At 46.1% G+C, this 21,313-nt stretch overlaps 1 protein-coding gene across 11 annotated transcripts in view; it reads right to left on the bottom strand.

Annotated features, from left to right (window-relative positions):
• The window catches only part of LOC146867905 (uncharacterized), a 1,103,481-nt gene that overhangs the window by 731,588 nt on the left and 350,580 nt on the right, over positions 1–21,313 (bottom strand). The window lies entirely within an intron of this gene.

Raw genomic sequence — 21,313 nt, 5'->3', positions numbered from 1 at the left:
ATGCCACTCTACACCACTACACTCTACGACATTAAACTCTGCAACACTGCACTACTGCATTCTATATAAATGCATTTTATGCCACTTTATTCTCCATTACTGCACTTTACACAACTGCACTCCGCAGCACTTATCTCAAAACCACTCTATGACACTGTACTCTACTCTGCACCACTCTATGGCACTCTACTCTTCACCACTTTACGCTATTCCACTCTACTTTACACCACTGCACTCTTCATCACTGTACTTTACGCCACTGTAATCTGTGCCACTCTACACTACACCACGCCACTCTACACCACTGCACTCTGCTATTCAACAGTCTAATCTAATCTATCTCCCACCTAACCCGCCTTGTCAAGGGAGACCTCCCATGAAATTGAGCCCGCAACCTTTAGAATGGTGTTGGCTGAGACTCGGCCAGCCCTTACTAAAGATCTGGGAGGTGCCCTTGAGAGTTTTACGAGCTGGATATCGCAGGAGATTGAGCATTTATCACCGTACAAACGAACCAGAGACTCTCCTTCAAAACCATGGTTCTCCGTTGAGCTTAAAATGCTGAAACACCAGTGCAAAAAACTTGAGAGCTGCTGGAGATTGGCATACTGCCCTTTAGCCAAGCAGGCATTAAGGAAATCCCAGAAATCATTTTATGCAGCCATACGGCACGCCAAGAGCCTCTTTTACGCCGAGCGTATTGCTCTTTCCAAAAACAATGCCAAGGAAATCTTCTCCATTGTACAGAGCTTCCTGGCCCCAAGGGCGGAGACCATCACTCTTCCCACATTGGTCGCCTGGTTTGAGGACACTCTTTGAGTAGCTGTGCGCGCTATAAATGTAAATACCATAACATAACACAGCATTCTACATTGCTGCATTGTGCGCCGCTGAATTCTACGCTGCTGCACTCTAAGCCACTGCACTATATGCCACTATACTCTGTAACACTCTACTCCAATACATTCTACTCTAAGCCACTCCACTATGCACTACTCTAGGCAACTCCAATCAAAGCCAATCCAGTACACGACATTCTGTGCTACTCCACTGTTCGCCATTCCACTCTACGACACTCCACGTAACTCTCCTCTACGTAACTAACTTTTAGGTATGCTGAAAGGCAGTTACACTGGTGTACAACATGGCTAAATGACATAGGGAAAGCTAATAGCTCTTGCTTAGGTTAGATGTACTGGCTTTACCAATGCTTGTTTATTTTGAAACTACATTTTGACATTGTTCACATAAATAGGAAAGATAAGGGCATTTGCTGTTTCTCTGGTCTGAGTGATGTGATTACAACTACAAGGCCGACTTACCTCGTGCAGATCTTATTTGGAAGTAAGCAGAGACTGTTACATTTGCTTGCCTTACCTACACTTCTGCAAAGAGGCATTGTTAGCGTACAAAAGCAGCAACATATGAACTGAGCAGTAGTGCCCCCGCCCCTCTTCAAATGGAATCACTGAGGACTATGGTATAAAGACAAGCTAGAAATGGCTAGGTGCAGAACACATGGACTAGTTGCTAATGCGGACATGCTGAATGATTGAATTTCGGCTGCAGGCCCAACAGCAATATAAGGTATGCAGGGATACTAAAATAATTTGGCAAACTACAATATAGACAATGCAGCCAAAAGAACTGTATGGATGGAAATGCTTATGAGAATTAGTTAGGGTTTAGAATAACAGAGTAGGGGATGTGTGATGAAATATGCTCAGGGCTTTCCTAGCATTGTCTCTGACATTATGACTGCTGAGATCTTAATAATTATTATCGATATTCTGATACATATGCTTTTCAGGTGAATTATGCAAAAGAAATAACTAATTATTATAAATTACCAATCTTTGGGTATGTTGGCTGTCTTCAGGAACCAGGCTGTGATTCCACCGAAAAAAACCTGCAGATGAGATGTCCTCTGACAGGCTGTCTGACTCCTAACACTGTCTATTACAGCATAACTGACTGGAAAGAACACACCTGCCAGTTCTCCTTTTCTCTGAAAAGGATGTGATGTGTAATATTTCCATTTGGGGGAGGGGATCTACGGGTGTGCCCTCCTATGCCGCGGGGAACACAACAAAGGCACATGGTAACAAAATCCATAGTTCTTACTCTTAGCAGATGTGTCCCTCTCGCAATATGTGAGCCATTATTTGACCATGGGTGATCTCATAGTGGGTGTTCCTAGTATCTCCAATCATGGGCAGACCGCGGGGGGGGTGTTTGTGGCCACATGGGGGCTCTACCAATAAATGAACTGATCATTATTAGTTAGCTTTGTCTGCGTCCACCACCATTAGCTACAGCATGAACCAGTGGGTAGTAAGTTTGTCAGGGTGTCCTTATGTCCCCCTCTAGCTACAATGATTCTTCTGGCAACTTATCAGATTATTAATTAGGCACTCAATGAATCCACTCTAGGTACACTGAGATTGGCTAAAAGCCAGGCCACAGAAAGGCAGGAGCTGCAGAACACTGACCAGACAGATATTCGGCGCACCTCTTAGTTGAACTGTCGGGCAGACGTCAGGTGCAGGAAGTGAACAATAGGTGGGTTATTTAAAAGGACCAGCAGGGAGCAGATGGACTCCACATCAACAGAGAAGGTGAAAGAAGATGTGTGTCCCTACAATTCATTTCCTGCGGCGTATTTCATTTTTGTTTACATGGCTACAATGTAGGGAAAACCTGCAATGCACCAAGAGGCACAAAAGGGAAAAAGTGGCAAACAAGCATTTGCAATGAAATAGGTCTCGCATTTAAGAGCGTTTGAGCTATTGGCATTGTAAATGACAATGCCGTTTATTTATGTGTTATTTTTAAAACAGATAAATAAAAGGCATTATCATTTACAATGGCAATAGCCTAAACTCTTGCAAATGCAAGACTTATTGCATTGCAAATGCGTGCTATAAATTGTTTTAAAAAGCTTTAGGAGAGACCGTGTCCTGCCTGCTATTTGAGAAAATAGCGCTCAAAGGCTGTCATTAAAGCCTACCGAGCAACAACACACATAACAGGGGGTGTCGCCATGGGAGGTTACAAAATAAGACACGGCGATGCTAAGGGGGGACTATTAAGCCTTTTGACCAAAGAACAGCCACAGTTTACAGTGGACAATGACACAAGCCAATGAAAAATGTGGGCAGAGAGCAAGCAGAGCTTCAAGTCTCTACCTCAATACAGCATGCCTGGCAGAGCAGCACATGTGCTGACCAGGCTCAACCTAGAAAGGAGACCTGTTAGTAGTGGTCCGAGTAAGAAAGGCAAAGCCAGAGAGTTGTTCCTCTCTTGAAAGTTTTGTTGCTCTGAATCAGGCACATAACTCCCTAAATATATGGCCTTTGTGGGGCATGATGGGAGAGCAGCACATGCAGGTTGCCATAAATAGGTTAGACAGCTACTTGGATGGACTTTGGCTAATTCACTGCGGTAAACCACACACTTCGGGTTACATGCATGTATGGGAACTCCCAGCCTTCTATAAAAAGAACTCTCATGTATACACAACGGATGTACACACACATCACACAAAGTTGGTAATGAGTGGGACACAGTCATGACAGACTACCCGGATTGACCAGAGATGGCCTGGACAGGTCCTCCTCAACTGGGAAATGGCCCATATTTCTATTGATCTGCCGCCACCAACTCTAAATGGTATAATGGACAAGACGTGAAATGAGCTATCTATGTCACAAGATGGCGCTCTTTGATTGAGCCCCATCGCCAGGAGAGCTGTGTGCTCTACTATGGAGCAGCCAGTAGTATAAGCATGTAGACCATCCTCAAGAGGATTGGTGACATTAACCTCCAGTACAGAAAACTTGGAGGGGACTGGACCAAAACTGTGATATGAGGGGCAGGATAGCACTGGTACACTGCAACTTGGTCCTCTGTCCCTGCACTGTGTCACATAAAAGAGAAGATGCCATTCCCTGTCGAATAGAGGTATTTTTGCTCCCATCTACAAAGATGGCTATCTGCATATTCAGATTACCAAATCATCCTGTGTGCAATGGCTGAGAACCAAAAAACTACATAAACATTAGGAAGGGTCATTGTCTTCTGGTTGAAACAAGTAATTGCAAGAAAGTGGATTCTCTTAAAGAGAGTTTCATCAAGTGAAAATACTGAAGTCTGTTATCTATCACTGGATCTAAGAGGAATAAACCTCTTTGCAAGATGTGTAAAGTTTGACGTGAACAAGAGGGAATCCATATCTTCCCTTGACGTAAAATGTTGTTACCATACTCAAATCAATAGCCTTCAAATGCTGAACATTTCTGGTCAAATATTCCCATTAATGTCCCCTTTGCTGGTTCTGAGCTCATCAATTTGGCCTCAAACAAGACTGTAGGACATCTCCAATCAAGAGGTATATTTATACGCCTAACTGAGTACCAGCAGCTAATACAGCAGTGCCAAAAGTGGCCTGTTCCTTGCAACTGATGTTCAGCATTAATTTTCAAAACAACAAAAGCTAGCGGTAGCATTACAGCAACTCCAATGCACCATGAAACAAGCGAAGGTCAAGTAGGCGCTCAGACAGAAGACTGCTCACTTATAATAGCAGACCAGGAAAATGGCTCGTTGCTCTCAAATTTCACGCATCTCATTAGTTCACCCTTTGAAGATCTACTTTTTGGCCAGGTTCTCTTTTCCTATTAGTGCCATGAAATAATAAATAAAGCCTCTACCTTGCAGTGAAGGAGATGCAAAGAATCAACTTTGTCTAGATGACCTACCCAGGCCTGAAGATTTGGTCGCGGGACAGCTTGAGTATTCAGTTGTTAAAACGACTTTGGACTGTCCTTGATATGAAAATGCACAAAAGCTTGAGAAGACAATAGTATTCTTTTAATTAAATGGTTTTTATTTCTTTCTTATAGGGTAAAGGACAGACAACACAAGCAAGTGGGAAGCAAGAGCATATTCCTTGTGGCAGTAGGGAAGTGGTTTAAAACAGATTCGGCAGAATCACCAAATCACCTTCAAGAGTGGCTCAGCCTACAGACCTAAATCAGTCAATAATACTGGTGGCCAGCCAGCGGTTTAGAGAACAAATCCAGTTGAATCCTTCTTGTAGCTTTGCACCTTCAGCCTCAGGTAGATACATTAAAAAACCCTCCAGGCATAAAATGTAGTAAGTTCACTTTCAACATAGAAGACTGTAAAAAACATATCCAACATTATTTCCTGATTTGAATTATATTGTGTTATAAAATGTCATCCCAAAACGAAGCTGCCCTTATACGACTTGAGGTACTGACAGTGATGGCAAGGCTCTTCAAGATTTAAAACTATGGCTCACTGCTTTGCCTGTTTGACCATTAGTTGTATGAAAAACAAACTTTAAGGTCACAGTTTCGTGTACAATAGATCCAGTTGACTCAAAGACGTTTTGTGCAACCATGACCAAAACCAAGTTATAGCAACTCACTATAGAGGTGAAGTGCGGAAATCAGGAGACACTTGGAATGAGATCTTAGGAAGTCAGACGGTCACAAGCATGATGTGATTATTTATCAAAGTAAGGGAAAGAGGAACACCACTCTAATAATGCTATATGAGTGAGGACTCCTTCGCAGAGGCTAAGGGCACTCATGTAAGAGAAAGCATGGGTCTCAAATGACACTGGTAAGCATAACCTCCTATATATAGTTTACATTAGTGTGGAACAAACAAGTTACTTACTTTCGGTAATGGTCTTTCTGATGGATACTCTATCTGTGGATTCCTCACATTGTGAATCTTCCCATGCGTCATACTTTATCTGGAAACTCTTGCAGTAAACGACATTGACCTCTGTTATGCCTCTGCACATGACAATACAGACCTGCATAACGGTGCACCCCTTTGCATGGATTTCTAATTAATAGTTAGATATTCTGCCACGAAGAATGCAGAGATTAGCTAACAGAACTGATCTTTCATTGCCAGTGTCCAAAGCTAAATTGGGACCCTATTAATACCATAAAGTAGACTTCACAGATGAAAAGGTATTAAGTGGTGAGTAATCTGTGATTAGACAGATTATCCACCAGAAAGAGCGTTACCGAAGGTAAATAACTTATTCTTCTGATAGATACTTATAACCACAGATTTCCTCATATTGTGACTCAATACATAAGCAATGTCCCCGCCAAGGAGGATAGCCTGGAGAAGGGTCTTTACATCATGAAGTCCTAATGGACCAAGTGGGCAAAATGACCCTTTCTGTAGACTTGTGCATGGATGCAGTAGTGCTTGGTAAAACAATAGCTGCCTTGCAGATGCCAAAAACCGTCTTTCTCTGAGCTAAAATATACGTTGCAGCCTTTGTTCAGATGGAGTACGCCAGAAGGATATCTGGAGGATCCTTTTTGCCCAGTGCATAACAATGTATGCTGCTGATGCCAATCCCTTGGGACAAGGTCTTTCCTTTCACCAGTGAACACAACAAGCGGATCAGCTACTTGTTTTCCTACAGTCCTAACATTGTAGAAGCTAAGGCATGCTGTTGATCCAACGGATGGCTCCCCTCCTCTTCTTTAGATGATGTGGCAGAGAAAAGAATGTGTAAGTGAGTTGGAGTGCCCCACATGGAAAGGTGACACCACTTTCAGAAGAAAGATGCGTATGCCCTAAGCAATAGATTGTCAGAAAAAAAAATAGTATACAGTGGTTGAACTGACACGGCCTGCAGCTCACTGACACAATGCGCACAAGTGATGGTAATGAGAAGCATGGTCTTCAGAATCAAGAGTTTCAAAAGGAGCATACATCAGGAATGTTAGAACCACACTGAGGGTTCAGTTGGCAAATGAATGAAGACTAGCCTGAGAGTGTCAGTAGCAAAGTTTTGTCGAAACAAATAAAAGTGTGTCAGGCAATCTTGATGTAGAGGATCAACCTGCTTCTCTTTGCGCCAGGTGACATAACTGGAACGGTGGCCCGAATAAACTGATTTGGTGAAAGGGCAGCGAGCAGCCAAAATGACATGAGCTACCTAAGATCATAGCCCCTCTGTTGGTTTTGCTCAATCTCCTCGCATTAAGGTGTAGATTGGGATGGTGCAGGTGTGGCACATAGCCTTGCTGCTGGGACAGCAGGTCCTCCCACAGAGAAAGCTGAAGTGGAGGGCAGATATTCAGTGTCAGGAGTGCAGGGTACCAGACTCTCCTGGCCAAATCTAGTGCTACCAGAATCAGCTGTGTTCAGTCCCTCCTAACTTTCTGTATGACCCGCAGGATCAGAAGCAGAGACAAAAATGCATATTGGAGGCCAGAAACCATCAGAGGGGGAACCCTTCTAGAGAATCTTGAGGAGCAATCTACAAAGCTCAAAAGGCCAGACAATGAGACTTTTCGGAGGTAGCAAACAGTCTACCAACGACACGCCCCATTATACCCCATGCCTTCTCCGCATGCAGATACCAGTCGTGATCAGCAATGTGATACCTGCTGATTTCATCTGCCTTGATGTTTACTGATCCTGCTAAATGACTGAACATTAGGGAAACCCTGTGAAGAACCAAGTATCACCAAAGTCTGCTTGTTGCAGTACTATATGGTGGTTGTTTTGTCTGGCAGTACTTGGACTGACCTCCCCGTGATGGAAGGCAAAAATGCCCTTAGACCCGGCCGGAAGACTTACAGCACCATAAGATTAAGGGGATGCTTCTCCTCCATCTGAGACCAGAAACCCCTGATCTCCACCTTATCTAGGTGACTTTCTGCGCTCAAAAACTGTGCATCTGTCACTACTGTGAATCCTGGAAGAGGCAAGGAAAACAGCATGCCATACACCAGATTGGCATCTGTATTCCACCATGGACAGTCCTCAGCTGCCTCGTCGAGAGGTGCATATGCTGTCCAAAGCTATCCTCACTGATAGGCCTACTGAGGTTCTATCAAAAGGTCTGTATGTGCCAACAGGCATGAGGTACCAACAGGATGCAAGGAGTCCAATAAGCCTCAAAGCATTAAGGCTGGAATAGAAGCTCTTATCCGATTCACTGGGATCATAGCCTGAATGTCCTTTATTTGCTGTGGAGGATGCAATGCTTTCGGGGCAACTGCTTCCATAAGGCAACCTATACATATCCTTTGTACCGGCTGAAAATGTGATATGAGCACGTTGATGAGGAGCCTCGGGAAGGAGAGCAATGACACCATTATCTATAGGTGGTCCAACCCAGCTGTGGAAAGCCCGCCTTCAATAGGTATTCGTTGAGGAACAGGAATATGTGTATCCATGACCTGCAAAGACATGCCACAATCACCAACATGACCTTCCTTGAGACTAGAAGGCCTGATACAAGTATGAAGAGCAGTTTGGAAAACTGGACGTGGTCTGAGCCCTCCACAAAGTAGAGGCATTTCCTGTCAGACTTCACAACCTGAACATCAGAGTGCACTTCCTGTACACCCAGGGACACAATTCAGACCTTGGGATCCAAAGCATGCATAACCTGAGCAAGTGTCCTCATTCTGAACTTTTTGAGGAAAGAGTTCAAGAGTCTGAGGTCTAGAATTGCTCTTAATCTGCTGTCTTCTTAAAGACCAAAAAGTAACATCTCTATCTTCTCTCCATACTAGTTCAGTCACCTTTTTGATGAGCAACATTATCACTTTGTTTGACAAAATCACAGAGTGATCCACTCATGCCATCTCCACTTAGACATCCCTCGAGAATCCAGTGAAATGTATCCAAGCATGTTGTCCAAGAAAGGCATTGTTGCTTGTAGCATGGGCAACCAAATCCATAGTATCCAATCTAGAACGTAAAACATACTTTACAGCATCCTGATCATCATTTACTACCTGACCAAAAGTCCACTGACAAGGCTGGCAATAACTTGTGCACCCTGTATGAAAAGGCATGAATGCAACAAACAAGGTGGCAAACTGCATTCATAGAGCAGCAGAAGACTTTTTTGCCTTGGCATCGGTTCTTTCTCACTCCCTGTCTGGAGGAGAAGTAAGAAATGAATTTGGTTTACTTTGCTTGTGGAGGCCTGTATTACAAGGTTCTTTGAAATTTAAAGTTGTGCCAAAAAACATTGTACCATGTGTCGCTGTTCTGCAACACCTTTCAATGGTGCAACTCAAAGCTAGGGCCAAAAATGGCTTAGAGCAAGAAGCCAGGACTGAATAAGCTGGGGCAAGGTTGAAAGGCACAAGAGCTCACTGGGCAATGGCCCAGGCTGCAAAGTTTCTGTGGGGAGGTGAGATTTAGTCTCTTCAGCCAGGAGTGTCAATTCTAGAAATTCCACGGCCCTTCTGACCCCACCCACAAAGTAGGCACTTTCCTTCACAGGAGGCCCTAATGGCAAATCCAGGACAGATTCAAGAGAGGAACCCAAACCACTGCCATTTTTCATCTGTGTAATGAGTTGGAAGCAAATTATATGTCTCTTCCTCATCATCCTCATCATGTGTGACATTCTGGGGGCCTTCAAAGGCATCTGAATCAAACCCAAAATATCCTCTAGTCTCCGAAAGTACTTGTGCCAAGGCAGAGGAAATTAGAAGAGAGCCGTCATCACCCCCAGCATTTGCTTTGGTGTTTGTATACTCTTTGACATTGGAAAAGCTCTAGACAAAGATGGTCCCTGATCCAAGATTGCAGCTGTATCCAGAGCAGTCGGAATCGTAGCCGGTGTCAACTGGGTACCAGCAATCTTGTCTTCCTTTCGATCCTTGGCTTGTCCTTGCACTTCCCTTTTGACTCCACCTGTAACCTACCTGATGAGGGCGATTTTGATAAAGACTAATCTCGCTTCCTGTACTCTGCAAAGTAGAGCTTGGCCCATGTATCCCTGGAGGCATTTTGGTGCATAATAGAACACTTGTTGCATGACTTGGAGTCATGCTTGGTCCTGAGGTATCATAAGCAGATGTTGTGAGGGTCCAACGCAGAAATCTGCTTCCAATATGAGCAGCACTGTTTTGAGCTGGTGACATTCCTGCGCACTGCCAAAGTTTGAAGAAGTGGAGAGTTCTGTGAAACCCAAAATAGGTAGGAGCGGAAATCCGGATCCGTGTCTTTGGGTGTAGAAAATGAGGAGCTCACATCAGCGTGCAGGGGTGGCATGTTTATGCAGCTCTATGTTGCCATGTACGGAGACGGTAGGCTGCCACTATGGAGTTCGATGATGCCACCTTTGAGCACGCAAGAGCTACTGCAAGGATGCCCATATCCAGACTGTTGCCTGGGGAGATTTACAAGGTGAGATACTTGCAGTTAGAAATGTTCATCAGAACAATGTATATTCTTCCTTCTTCACCTATCTGAATGTTCTGGGGTTGTTTGTATTCCCATCTGAAGAGGACATTTCTCCCATATGAAGTGGACATGTCCTAGCAGTTCGGCCTAGCTCTTCCCGTTCGGCTGCATCGCTCTTGCTCCTGTCTTCTCCTTGCTTTACCCACTTTTTTGAGTGCCTGCTCCTTGCTTTTCCCACGTTTTCGCTGCTTTGGCCATGCTTTTTGACACTGTTTCTTCAGTGCCTTCTCCTTGCCTTTCCCTCGTTTTCACTGATTTCTCCTTGCTTCCACCCTGTTTTTTTAGTGTCTTCTCCTCGCTTTTACCAACTTTTCACAGCTTTCTCCTTGCTTTTACCTATTTTTTAGTGCCTTACCCTTTCTTTTATCTCAGTTTCACTGCCTTCTCCTTGCTTTTTCCCATTCTTTTAGTGCCGTCTCCCCCTTTTCCCTAGTTTTTACTGCTTTCTCCTTGATTTCCTATGAAAACCTGGCTGTTCCAATGAGCCTCCAGGACCAGCAAGTGCCTGGATACCCTGTTGGGTGATTTGCTGCGCTTTATAAATCCATATTGATTGCTAGTTTACATTAAACTACACTGTGGCGTGTTTCAGCCTCATTGGCATTGGGCCGGTCCCATGGTTTGAGTAAATAAATAGCTAAAGCTCAACTAAATTGTAGTGCATTTTTTTTTTTGCAGTGCAAAGATCACTGACTGTATGGCATCCACAGGTGTACTTTCCATCAGAGGCGTTTCTTGTCACCACCACCACCTATAGAAGCACAGAAATAGTGCAATCTCCTTAAACAAGAAGTAAGGGGCACAGTTGCCATGCCACTAGCAGAGTTTTCTGAAGTAGAAAGGCTGGAATGTGGCTCTGGCCTCATTCATGTGACAGTTCAAACCATTCTGTTGGTAAGCGAGCACAAAACACTTTGAAAATATAAAAGGCCATGAATCAGAGCACCTTCTGCGACCAATATGAGGTTGTTGTGGTGGACTATCTTTGCCCTGGTAGGTCATGCGTGGAAATGCACAATCTTACTCCTATGCATTTGAAACACTGACATGAATAACCAGTGAAATTTCCTGTTGGATGAGTTTTCTTTTCCCAAGGACTACCTCATGTATGCCCCTCAAGGGGAAAACCCCCATAAAAGGTCAACATGAAGCCGGATATCTCCGTTTGCATTCCAGTCGCGGATAGACAGCCAGTTGATTCTGTACTGTTCAGTCTTTCCAGACTACTTCAACTATAAGGACATTTCTATCTGATGGATCCGACTACCTGTTGGACAACTGTTCATGAACTAAGTACTTAACATCAAGCAAAGAAAATGTCTCTGAACCATATTCTCTCAGACATAGATGGAATTATTAATTTTATCCTGCACTGGTAAATTCTGAGGTTGTGAACACTGTCTTGATCCAAGTGAAAAAGAAAACGTCCCTCAGAGAAACCTGGAAATACCTGTTGCTGATTCAGCTGAAATGAAATCCATCAGTGGGAAGTTTAACTTCTCAAAGATGGGCCTTGTCAAATGAAGTAATCATTTGTGTGCTGGGTACCACAGTCAGCTGGACTTTCAGCATCCAGGTTCTGTATGTCTTCTGTCATAAAAAAAATGTCCTTTCTTTGACACCGAGCCATAAGCCAGAATAACTGACAACCTCTTAAACAGTGTCCTTTGCTTGTTCATGTGAGGAACTCTTCGGGAAGAGGAGAAATCGCACTCCTCGAATAATCAAGGGGAATTATTTCAATGCTAGAATAATCACTTTGGTACAGCTGTCATACAGGAACCTAGGATTTTAAACCTTGAAAGTCCAAAATGTGACCATGAAAACCACATACTGGGGTGCATTTCATTGTTCTTGTTAAGTGCAAATGGCACACAGAAATTTTGGCTTTAAATTTGCTCATGAGATCTACGACTTTGGTTGGAGTGCTCACATGGCTCTGAGAACAAATGTTGTTTAAGAACCCTTTCTTGATTCAATGACTTAGGGAGAGTGTTAGACCTGGCATCCTTGGCATGGTTTCCCGTGACTTTTAGCCTCTACCTCCTGTATTTTTCGACACTTTGCTACTGCTGATCAGTGCCAAAGTGCAAGTGCTCCCTGGGTAAATTGTTATTGTGATTGGTTGTCCATGATTGGCATATTTGTATTACCAGTAGGTCCCTAGTAAAGTGCACTGAGTGTGCCAGGGCTGTTAATTCAAATGCTACTTGCAGCACTAAATTGTGCCACTCACATGAGTAGCCTTAAAATGATGCCTCAGGACTGCCACTGCAGTGCCTGAGCGCAGTTTGTTAACTGCCATGCTGACCTGGCCAGTGTACCCACTTGCCAGGTCTGACCCTTCTCTTTTCTTACACATTGGACACCCCTATGGTAGGCCCAAGGTATCCCCCAGGGCAGGGTACAGTGTTTGTGAAAGGTAGGACATGTACTAGTGTGGGTAACGTGTCCTGATAGTGAAATACTGCCAATTTTGTTTTTCACTATTGAAAGGCTATCTTGCCCATAGGACAGAATGGGGAATGCTGTGTAACATGTTTACCTGCATTTCTTCCCATAGGAGCAAGATAGAAAATTGGAGTCTGGTATCCCTGGACTCAGAATTTAATAACACATCTTTTGGTAAGGATGGCTTTTAAATTCTGTGTTTGAAAATCGCACTTTTAGAAAGTGGCTACTTTCTTGTTCAACCTTTCTGTGTGCCTCTGCCTGTTGTGGATTGACTGTCTGGTTTGAGAGTGGCAGGGGCTGGGGTGGCTCCAGGAGTCTGAGTGAGTCAGCCCTAGGCTGAATAGACCTATCTGCATTTGGAGTGGTGGGAGGAGTAGCACCTGGGCCTTAATAGGGCTGTGCCTGCCTTCCACAATGCTGGCTCCACCTCCTGCGGTGTGTCTGATGGCCCTGGCCCACAATAACAAAGAAAGAAGATGTGCACAGGCAGAGTGCCCCCAGAACTAGCTTGGACTGGATCCAGGACCCCTCACACATAGAGAAAAAAGACTTTTGGGGTATAAATATGAGAGCTGAAACTCCTGAACTTTAGACTACTTCGTGATCAAGAGGAACCTGTTGCCAAAGAGAACAGCTGAAGAGACTGAGGAGTACTGCCCTTGCTGTGTGCTTGGGGTCTGTAGTTTGCTGTTTCTACTGAGGAGAGGACCAAGGGACTTTGCTGTGTGCTGTGTCCATCTGAAGAAAAGTCTCCAAGGGCCTGGGAAGAGCTGGCCTCCTGTTTCTGAAGTCCCAGGCACAAAAGGACTTATCCCCCAGGTTCCCTGAACTTCCTTGCTGGGAGTTCCAGTCTGTCAGGAGGGCCTGTAACTGTGTGTGAGGCCCTTTGTGCTGTTGGGAGCTGGATGTGCGACGCATCACTGAGGAAGGGCGCCGCCGCTGATCACCGCCGCAACACCAGAGAAGCGTGTCGCCGAGAGTGTTGTCGCATCCCCGGGAAAGCATGTCGCAGGGCCTGCCACGGCTCAGAAAACCACTGAATTCGCCGCACGGTTGTTGGGCGTGCATGCATGGCCTCCACGTTGTCGCATCGCAGCAAAAACGCAATTTTTTCCCATCGCATCGATCGTCGCAACGCATCGAGGCACCATTTTGTCGCATCATAACCAGAGCGCAGGAAGAATCAACGCATCACCTTCTCTGCGACCCTTTTGTTTGTTTTGCGTTATGCATCCCAGGTACTTTGAGACTAAAGTGTTGCATTTATCATCTACAAGTTTATTTTTGCAACAAACCTTTTTAAAGACATTCTACTGAGTATTTGTATGTTGGATTTTTGTCGTTCTGGTCTTGTTTAGTTTAGATAAAGATATTTTCTTTTTCTAAACTGGTGTGGTGTCCATTTGTGGAGTTTTTAGTGTGTTACTGTGAGTGTTGGTACAAATACTTTACACATTGCCTTTAGGATAAGCCTGTCTGCTCGTGCCAAGCTACCAAGGGCGTGACCAGGGGTTATCTAAAGTGTGTATCCCCCTTACCCTGACTAGAAGAAAGGGTCCAAATTTGGTCAAAGATATCTACCTCTGCCAACTAGAGACCCCCATTTTTACCAGAGAGACTGGCAACATAACTCTCATACTAAGTCTCACTGGTGACATTAACTGAATGCAGGATGTCTTGTGACCAGGAGTCTGTAGGAGTCATCCGGCTTTACTGTGTAAGGGTCCGGAAAGTGAAACACGGCTTCATTGAGGAGCTGAAAACATTCTGAAATGAGAAGTACAGATAGATCGTGTGCCCTGTCTTTGCTCCTGTTGTCTCAGTGAAGGCACAGTTTGAAATAAAAAATGTTAACCTGTTTCGAATGTTACTGGGACTTCTTTTGGGAAGAAGTCCATATTAACCTGTCACCTAAGAGGGGGAGAACTAGATTCCAGTGCCTCTTAATTGCACTCTCACTTCTCCCATGACCTGGTAAGAAAGGTAGGCAGCTTTAGACCAAAAGCCCTGTCCTGGCAATCTAGATTATGAGAACACTATAAATGGAAGGATTTTGAGTATGACTTCCAGATCAAAATGTGCATGAAGGCATGACCACTTCTTTCAAATCTAGAAAAATTAAATTCCCTTCTCAGAAGCGGACCTCGTTCAATTTCCCTCACACCAGCAGAAGGAACTGGAGGATGCAGTTAGGCAGAGAAGGGGCCCAGCTTCAGACGGCCATTTTTAGTGGCTAATTTGGATGTTTCCACTTCGAGAACAACAACGACACTAACTCCACCACCCTGATCGACAACCTCGGACAACTCGTCACAACACCCACCCACTCCGTCAGCCACACGCTTGACCCCATCTTCTCCGCAAGCCCCCACGTCTCCTTCAACCACACCACCGAACTCCACTGGATTCACCATCGCTGCATCGACTTCACCTTCCGGAAACCCACCACGCACCACCGCACCCAACAGATCCCTCGCCGCTGCTGGAGCAAAGTCACCGAAGACCAGCTAACCACCACCCTCGCCTGAAGCCCCCCCACCGACCCTAACACCGCCACCCGCAACCTCAGACAGTGGATCGACAACTGCGCCAACACCCTCGCCCCGGTCAAGAAACCCTCCAACAGCCACAGCAGCAAGAAAGCCAGCTGGTTCACTGAAGACCTCCAGGCCTCCAAGCAAACCTGCCGAAAGCTAGAGAAGAATTGGCACCGTGAACGAACACCGGACTGCTACACAGCCCACAAGAACGCCACCCGCAGACACCATCACCTCATCAGATCCACCAAAAGGGCCTCCTTCAAAGACCGCCTAGACAACAACGCACACAACAGCAAAGAGCTCTTCAACATCGTGAAGGAACTCTCCAACCCCTGCTCCAACACCAACGACATCCCACCTTCACAAGACCTGTGCAACTCGTTTGCCACCTTCTTCCATCGCAAGATCGCAGACATCCACGACAGCTTCAATGCCACGTCCGCCCCGACAACCACTGAGACCTCTGCCCTCGCGACCACTATCCGCACCAACCGCCTGCTCTCCTGGACCAACATAAACGACGACGACACCATCAAGATCATGAACACCATCCACTGCGGCTCTCTATCAGACCCATGCCCACACCACATCTTCAACAAAGCCAGCACCGCCATCACACCCAATCTCCGGAAAGCCATCAACATTTCCTTCGAGACAGCAACCTTCCCGGAGAGCTGGAAGCACGCCGAGATCAACGCCTTACTCAAGTAACCCAAGGCAGACCCCAAGGACCTCAAGAACTTCCGGCCCATCTTCCTGCTCCCGTTCCCGGCGAAGGTCTTCAAGAAGACCGTCAACAAACAACTGACCCGCTACCTCGAGGAGAACAGCATCTTGGACCCGTCCCAATCCGGGTTCCGTAGCACCGAAACGGCCCTCATCGCCGCCACCGATGACATCAGGACCCTGCTAGACAACGGGGAAACCGCAGCCCTCATCCTCCTGGACCTATCAGCCGCCTTCGACACGACACGGTCTGCCACCGCACCCTACGCCGGGATCCAAGAGAAGGCCCTGGACTGGACCACCTCCTTCCTCTCCGGCAGAACACAGAGCGTCCGCTCCGAAGCCACCGAGATCATCTGTGGCATATCCCAGGGCTCATCCCTCAGCCCAATGCTGTTTAACATCTACATGGCCCAACTCGCCCATGTCGCCCAACTACACGACCTCAACATCTCCTACGCCGATGACACCCAGCTGATCCTCTCCCTCACCAAGTACCCCCACACCGCCAAAACCAACCTCCACGAAGGAATGAAGGTCGTCGCCGAATGGATGAGTAACAGCCGACTGAAGCTGAACTCGGACAAGACGGAGGTCCTCATCCTCGGATTCACCCCCTTGGCCTGAGGCGACTCCTGGTGGCCGACCGCACTGGGAACAGCTCCAACACCCACCGACCACGCATGACCTAGGGGTCATCCTCGACTCCACCCTCTCCATGACTAACCAGGTCAACGCCGTCTTTTCCTCCTGCTTCAACACCCTCCGCATGCTCTGCAAGATCTACAAGTGGATCCCCACCAAAACGAGAAGAACGGTCACCCAGGTCCTCGTCAGCAGCAGGTTGGACTACGGAAACGTCCTCTACGCATCCAGAACGCCTCTGCACGCCTGATCCACAACATCCCTCGCCGCAGCCACATCACACCCCACCTGACAGACCTGCACTGGCTCCCCGTCAACAAGAGGATAACCTTCAAACCAACCTCCACGAAGGAATGAAGGTCGTCGCCGAATGGATGAGTAACAGCCGACTGAAGCTGAACTCGGACAAGACGGAGGTCCTCATCCTCGGATTCACCCCCTTGGCCTGAGGCGACTCCTGGTGGCCGACCGCACTGGGAACAGCTCCAACACCCACCGACCACGCATGACCTAGGGGTCATCCTCGACTCCACCCTCTCCATGACTAACCAGGTCAACGCCGTCTTTTCCTCCTGCTTCAACACCCTCCGCATGCTCTGCAAGATCTACAAGTGGATCCCCACCAAAACGAGAAGAACGGTCACCCAGGTCCTCGTCAGCAGCAGGTTGGACTACGGAAACGTCCTCTACGCATCCAGAACGCCTCTGCACGCCTGATCCACAACATCCCTCGCCGCAGCCACATCACACCCCACCTGACAGACCTGCACTGGCTCCCCGTCAACAAGAGGATAACCTTCAAGCTTCTCACCCACGCACACAAGGCACTCCACAACACCGGACCAGCGTACCTCAACAGACGACTCAGCTTCTACACCCCCACCGGCCAGCTCCGCTCCGCCGACACCGCCCTCGCCACAATCCCCCGCATCCGAAGAGCGACCTCCGGCGGCAGATCGTTCTTCCACCTCGCCGCCAACCCTGGAACACCCTCCCCATCCACCTACGGCAGACCCAAGACCTGCTGACCTTCAGAAGACTCCTCAAGACCTGGCTTTTTGAGCAGTAGCAGAATTCCCCCCCCCCCCCCCCCCCCCCTCAGCGCCTTGAGACCCTCACGGGTAAGTAGTGCGCTTTACAAATGCTATGATTGATTGATTGATTTAATAGGCTGGATCCAACAGTCTCACAAAACGGTTTGAACCCACTGCCCAGTATTGATATAGGAGAAATGATTGTTGGAGTATAAACACTGCAGGTGCTATTTTAAAAACACAAATGCAAACAAGCATTCATTTCAAACAAAGGCAGGCTATTTTCTCTGTTATATATACTTATAATTTTCGACCAGGTTCTAGACAATCCATTTCCAGTGGTTTTAAAAGAGGTTCGGTCTTTAGTGGCTAGCAAGCCAAGGGCTTTCTCATGGCTTTCGGTTTTGCCTTTTTATTAAGTATCCTGACACGAGATGTTTGTTGAAGTTTGATGAATTACATTGCAAAGATTCTGTAGTGTGGAGTCAGAATGTGGTCTGCTTGTTTAATAGGACCTAAAATGACTCATAGAAACATTCTGGGTCTAGAGATTGTGCCTTTTCCGAATTGGCAGAGAAAGGGGTGAAGAAAGTCACAGTCCCAAAGCTCTCTTCACCTACTGACAGGGCACATGTCTTGTGTGACCCTTGTAAAATGTGGAAAACGAATCAATCTCATTGGCCCAATGTATTTGGGTAGTGCTCGTTGACATCTCACATTTTGCTTCATGGGGAATCCACTGCTGCACTTGCCAAGCAGCAAAAGAAAGGTGTTTATCTCGGGGGGGGGGAATTCATGGATCCTAGCAAACCTATAGCTGAAATGTGGTTAGTGTCAAGAGTACAAGGGACAAGATTAAGAAGTCACTGAAATGTAGGTCTCTTAAACCACGGAAATAAAGGAGAAAGTCTAATAAATGGCACTTAATACAGCGGTGAGAGAAACTGTAATGTCTTTTGATGGCTGCTGTAAACAGATTGCCATAGATATTGTCTATACCCAAGGGTCTGCTAGGTGCTCAAAAAAGAAAAAATGCTATCCACAAAGTAAAAGAATGTGAACACACGTCCTGCTCAATGAACAAACTCAAATGTTTTACCACATATTCCCATAATATCCTGCTGCTGATTTCCATGCCATGGGCAAACATCCAAATTATCTGGAGTGAAAAAGGAAACAAAAGTTTATACTCGGAGTAAAAAGGAGGGGATCTGGATAAAATAATAATGCATTTGCTTAATGCCCAGACTCAAAATCCTAATCAAATACTCTTAGAAAGAGATCTTGTCAACGTTTTCAAAGTCACTGCCTAACACCTAAGTTATCCAAACAGAGGCTCAAGAGAGTGAAGCCTTGTTCCTCGGGGGCCATGCACACATATTGAGGGATACTATGGAGAGTTCGAAACTTGTTCTCAGTACCTCGTCAGAAAGCCTAGTAATTCAAAAATGTTAATTAAACTGCCCTGATGTAGATAGAGAATGCATGAAAAACAATATGGCGGGTCTTGCCTGGGATTATGGGGATGATGGAGACAATGTAGCTCTTCTTGACCTTTGGGGGTCCTCTCTGGCACCAAAGGGATTGGGCAGAAAGTGTAAAGGAGCTTTACATTTGAGCTGATCAGCACACTGTTCCCTACGAGTTCACGCCCCTGGTCTTCTAAGAAGCAATGGTCTTGCTCTTAAAACTATGGCTGGTTGTGTGACTGCTTCAAGTGTCAAAGATAAAATTGAGGATTCTGCTTCACTTTCCCCTGGGAATTGTGAAGGAACCAAGTAGAAATATCCACCTTTTGACTGGACGTTTGCAATGAGATAATATAAGATCTAATTCTAGACCACCATTACACCTGACCGAATGGCTAGAGGTCGCCTCATGCTCCTTGGTGTGGTATAGAACAAACACTTTGTTCACAGCAAAAAACTTTTTGGGCCACACATGCCTTCTATTTCAGGATGGTCCTGAACATTTGGGAATCTAGCTTCCTTTGTAGAGCTTAAAGTGCACTAATCATAATTGTTACATACATGGAGATAACATGGATCGGAAGGTTGCTTTCCAAAAAGAACATGCAATGTCAGTGCTTCTCACCTCCTGTCAACTTTCTGTGGCACAATGTGCAAAGTTTGGATTAAAAAAACATACTGTCGCAGCATACATTGTGTGGGGTGTACAGCAGGTGGGTGATGAAATAAAAAGAAAGACCTAAAACAGAAACATGGCGGTGTGGGATTATGCTGCAGTGCTAACAACCACCATCCAAACAAGCGCAAAAAAAGCACATTCCATCCCATAATGATCAACAGACAGATAGCAACTTTCCGAGGTACTGAGTAGATTACAGGGTTTTAACTGTGCCCGCTGTTATTGTAAAATATCATTTGTATGGCGCACAATCTGTAATTAGAAAGGAACTGTTGTGCCTTCTAGTAGTCTGGGGCATGAGTTTCCAAATTAGTCTGTTGTAGAACGGGGTGTGATTCAGTTTTAGAGATGTGCGGTCTATATGGGGGTTTTTATCAGTTTTTAAGGGCGTGAGCTTTTGAAAGTCTGGAAAGCTGCACCAAACAGCTTATGCATTTTCTCTAATTAACTTTTAGTAATTAACGGCTAACATATATGTGCTAAAGTAGTCAACAGTAAAACAAACAAAAAATGGTGTTCTGGCAAGTACATTATAATGTCATTTATTTGATTATTTTATTCTGGTTTGTCTTTTTTCCGCTGCCTTCCCTTTGCTTCCTGTCCGTATCCTTTTCACGTAGCACGTGTCTTGGATTTTCGCACTCTGTGCGACACTAGAACCTGCGCATGGCGGGAAGAGGGATAGCTTGGAAATGATTGTCGAACCAACATGGGTGCTGTTGTCGGTATATTGATATCTGGCTATATGGCGTGTATTTGTGGGATTGGGTCATCCATTCGTAGTGACAGATGTGCACACCTCTGCATGACAGCTTTGAGAACGGGTTTTTGTTCCAAATGTCCCCTTCTTGCGGGAGCGTTTACTGTAAAATCTCCGAGAATAACACAGGTAATCGATCCGCTTGGAATGGTTTTACTGATAACATTGTGTCTGGCATTTTGTAAGGTCACGCACTGGTTTGGTACCTTTCAACTCAAACAGAGCATTAACGCCGCAGACGGGAAGGAATTATTACTGAGCACAATCCCTCGGGGCCGGCTCAACCTGTCTAGCCGGGGCCTGCGGAGCGTTTTCCAGTAGGCGGCCTGGCACGGCCCTGCCCCTGCAAACTGCAGCCTGGAGACCATTAGGCAAACAAGAGCTGACTCAATGCCGTCTCCGCCACTTCCGGGCAGGGCTCCAGCTTCTTGGGACAGCTGCCAGAGGAAGGCAGCGCCGGAAGTGACGTCATGAGCGGTTACTCTTCTCTGGGGTGAAACCCCCTAGATAAAGAACCTTGTTGGGGGGTGGGGGAGGACGCTTCCCTTCTCTTCTCTGGGAACAGTTAAAGGTGCTCTGCGAGATGTCCTGCAGCAGGGACCGTGTGCAGCGGCTGCGCGCGGCTTTCAAGGCGCTCTTAAAGGCATACGCACGGAGAAATTTGTGACTACTCGTCTGCACTGCTGGCAACCTAATGGAGACAACCAACCCCGGAGACTTCT

This window comes from Triturus cristatus, chromosome 1_2, assembly GCF_964204655.1.
Source record: "Triturus cristatus chromosome 1_2, aTriCri1.1, whole genome shotgun sequence".
NCBI classification, from domain to species: Eukaryota; Metazoa; Chordata; class Amphibia; order Caudata; family Salamandridae; genus Triturus; species Triturus cristatus.
This window is presented reverse-complemented; position numbering and strand designations above follow the sequence as displayed.